We start from the raw sequence: 3,959 nt of genomic DNA on the forward strand, positions 1-3,959 counted from the left end.
TCTATAAAAGAAGGTGTACATTCAATTGACTGCTAATGGTGTGAAAAATGTACGATGAATACGTAATTGTGAGTGCTTGTACGTTCAAATATTGTTCCTAATTTCACTGGTGTAGGTAATTTTAAAAGTAGCGTTTACAAAATTGGAAAAGTGGTCGGTAATATCTAAAGAGCGACCCACTAACTTCTGAATAGTGATTTTAATTTTTTTTTTTAACACAAATGCCTTAAAAGGTAGCCGGCAAAAAATTGCTGTGTTTTCCGGCTACCGGCCATTATCTACATCGCTACTAGTATAGGAAGAAGTGATTCATACAAACAGTCCCTGAAGTAAAAGTTAAAACAGCACACGTTTTCTGCAGTAATAGACTCTTTATCTTTGCTTATATATGTCCTTCTCTGCCCGTGCACGTCTACTTATGACGTCGGTTTCAATGGAGGTGACTCTCGTTCGATATACTGGGCCAGAAAAGTTCTCGTCGCTTTCATCCCTTGCTGTATGTATAAAAATTAAAACAAGGAGATAATTAATACTAATTAGAAAGACATATATCATTTTTACCTTTGCATCTTTTTTGTTGTCGGTCATTAAAGGGGCACATTACGTAACTTCATAGTTCTAGATCTTGGTGGACATTTTTTATTTGCTTATGAAATAGATTTGTATATCAATCAACTCAACAAGTGAAATGTGTTCAATCGTGTATCAATATCGTAACTGTTTGAATTCTAACTGGATAACTTAGATAAAATAATATGAAAATGACAATATGACGTAATTTTCTGGTTACAAAAAAAAAGTCGACAAATCTTCATTATGTAGCTTCAGTTACCAAACCACTCTGCACTATATCGTAACAGGCCAACTCCTGATTACTTAAATGTTTGTATATATCTCCGAGTCTGCTGCTATCGCGAGTCTGCACGGTACGCCGTTACGGGCGCCCTCACACATCCGTCAACCACGACACTTACCTCTATTGAGAATACTATATCTCCCATTTCCAGATCAAAGTCCATAACATCTACGTAATCCATTTCAACTGGTATAGAACGGTCCAGGTCAGATTCCTTCATATTGAAAAAAAAAGTAAAGTTACTACTATAGAAATCAAGCTATATGTAAACAAACAAACAAACAGACAAACAAACAAACAAACAAACAAACAAACAAACAAACAAACAAACAAACCAGACTATTGTAGTTGTACATGATAGATTGCACATTAGTGGGTGATAACAGTGCCTTTGTTATATAGATTATAAACCCTGAACGAGGCTGAATGTGCAACCCGTTGAGGAATGTTTGGTATCAGAGACGCCACTCTACTGTGATTGTAATTGCATCATTGTTTATTGATAGCTGATACCAACATGGTGCAACACTGTGATAGTTTTAGTTTGTGTATATCTTAGCCTTTACCCATACCTTGTAGTTCGGATCACACAATTAAGAATTCGGTGTAGCTGGGTGGTTTTTTTTACAGTATATACCAGACCTGTACATCCCATCAAACATTTTTTTTCAGTTTAGAAGTCTACAAACCTTATTATCATAATCTATAGAATGCAACCCATATTTCTCCCTGTAGAATGCGCAAGACAAGTTAACGTGCCCGGACAGAAAATACGATGTTCTATACCCTGATCCTTCAAAGCAAAGCGACGGCGTTGGTTTTGAGGCACTCAAAATATATGTCAAACGTTCCGATTCTGCATCCTTTCTCATTTTTTTTCTTTAATTTAACTTATGTAGGTATCATTAGATAATCGTCCAATATCGTGCTGAATTCAGGTTCTGCCATCACTCGTTATAAAAACTCAAAGTGACAAGGCCACTTGACTCAACGAAGAAAAATATTTGGGAATAACATCCATAATAATAATAATAATAATAATAATTTATTTTCACCATAATAATAAGTATTTACATTTCATAAAATGTAACTAAGTATAATTGGTGGGGACCATGAAATATAGTTCAGCAGAACTAATCTTCCTTCATGGCCCAAACAAATTATATGAAATAAATCATTTTATACGATCATGAATATGCTCTAATATTCGGTCCATTTTGTACTAGCTAATTTTTAGTGAAAGGAAATATTTAACCTACGGTCATATACCCTCTTTGTAAGTTTAACATCATTGTGCCAATAACAGCTCCGGCGAAACCAAACCCGTCGTGTATTTCCTTTTTTCTATCACCGGTAAATCTGTCAAGTATATGCACACCTCTAGCTTCGGCAAACTTGACAAGTTCTTGGTACGTAATCTGTAAAAGTATACACATGAGAAGTGTTTTAGATCTTAAAGATATACTTCGGTAAAGTTTATTACTAAATGGTTCTCTTTCGGAACAAACACACAAGACACGAATTTACGACGTACTTGAAAAAACATCTTTTGCACCGTTGTACAATATGTGTACACTTATAATCATGACCAATGAGAATATAATGGGTCAGGGTAATGGGTAGCACTAAACTCGAAAAGGGTATTGTATTAAAAGCACGCCATCTTGCGACCCTTTTGACTTTCCACTTCTCGAGCCGATAAGCGTAAAAGTGTACACGACGCACTGGGTATGGGAGATGATAGATGGTGAGCAGTGGTTTGAGAAAATGATGACTTGACTCTTGGTAGTTTTAATACGTAACCTTATACCTGCACGGTACAGAGGCGAGTTATATTCAATGCTGAGCGAGTGTGTGTGTGTGTGGTGAGATCTAAATTACCCACCTTGACACTATTGTATGGTAAACGCATTAATCAATTTCATTCAAATTTAATAGTACTGCTATTAATTCGTCACTATACTAAAACCGGTAGTTGTAAACTCCATACCAGAGTCCGACCACATATAATGATAATTATGTATTAAAATTTCCAAAAAATCATATTACAGTTATTAAAACACCGAACAAACCTTGCCGTCCGTGTCAAAGTCTAAACCACCGCTGACAGTATTGACATCCCACTTTTTTCCAAATAGAAGTTTTCCATGTTCAACAGTAAATGAACCATTCTGTATGGCCTGGACAATGTGAAAGCAATGGTTGTTCAAATCACAGTTAGTATCGGCTTGGATGAACGAACAAAACGATCTGATAAATGGACGGGTGGCCTGGGTTGGTTGGTTGGTTGGTATGGATGAATGGGTAGCTAGTGGATGGATGGATAGGAGGGTGGGTGGGTGGGTGGGTGGATGGATGGATAGGTGGGTGGGTGGGTGGGTGGGTGGGTGGATGGATGGATAGGTGGGTGGATGGATAGGTGGGTGGGTGGGTGGATTAGTGAATGAACGTATAGTACTGAATGACTGCATATAATGATATGCAACTCAACACATCCCTAACATTTGACTAGTCCACTTATCATTAACATATTTACTACATCTATTCCTTGTCTATGATTTTATGATAAGAATGTATATAATGGCATAGATCGCTACCTTCTATTAATACAGAAATGTGCAATGTTTACCCTGGTACGGACCTATAACGCCACAACGGCTATTGCTGCGCTTCCTCAATTCCCTGAGTCACACAAATTAGTGTTCAAAATGTACACGTGTAACGTATATGTATTATGATAGTGGCATGGGTTCGTATTTACACATATTTGACCACCAAGTTTATATCAACTTTTTTCAAAAGCCACTGCCAATTAAAATTGTACCATTGTGCCATTATAAACACATATTTACCTTTGACAGTGTACTTTCAAAGTCTTCTCTGTCGATGGTCTGGTCAGTTTGAATATTACTATCGGCAAGGACTTTTAGTAACTGGTTCATTGCACCTGCTAGTCTGCAGTAGTTGTCTCGATGTACCACGCCATGTTCCTTGTCATATTCAGTCCGTTTTCTTTTCCACAATTAAAAAAAAAGAAGTACAGATAAATAACCTGTTAGGGGAAGCAAAATGAAAAAATCAATCGGGGAAATCGGGGGGTAAT

At 36.9% G+C, this 3,959-nt stretch overlaps 1 long non-coding RNA gene across 1 annotated transcript; it reads right to left on the reverse strand.

The window, feature by feature from the left end:
* Positions 1 to 368: 368 nt before the first annotated feature.
* Positions 369 to 2,192, reverse strand: LOC144433563 (uncharacterized). The gene is made up of 3 exons (XR_013480794.1): positions 2,116 to 2,192; positions 975 to 1,070; positions 369 to 494 (listed from the first exon to the last, which is right to left on the reverse strand). It is a non-coding gene; the product is annotated as an uncharacterized LOC144433563 (long non-coding RNA).
* Between the last annotated feature and the right edge of the window lie 1,767 nt (positions 2,193 to 3,959).

Source organism: Glandiceps talaboti, chromosome 4 (assembly GCF_964340395.1).
Source record: "Glandiceps talaboti chromosome 4, keGlaTala1.1, whole genome shotgun sequence".
Classification (NCBI taxonomy): Eukaryota; Metazoa; Hemichordata; class Enteropneusta; family Spengelidae; genus Glandiceps; species Glandiceps talaboti.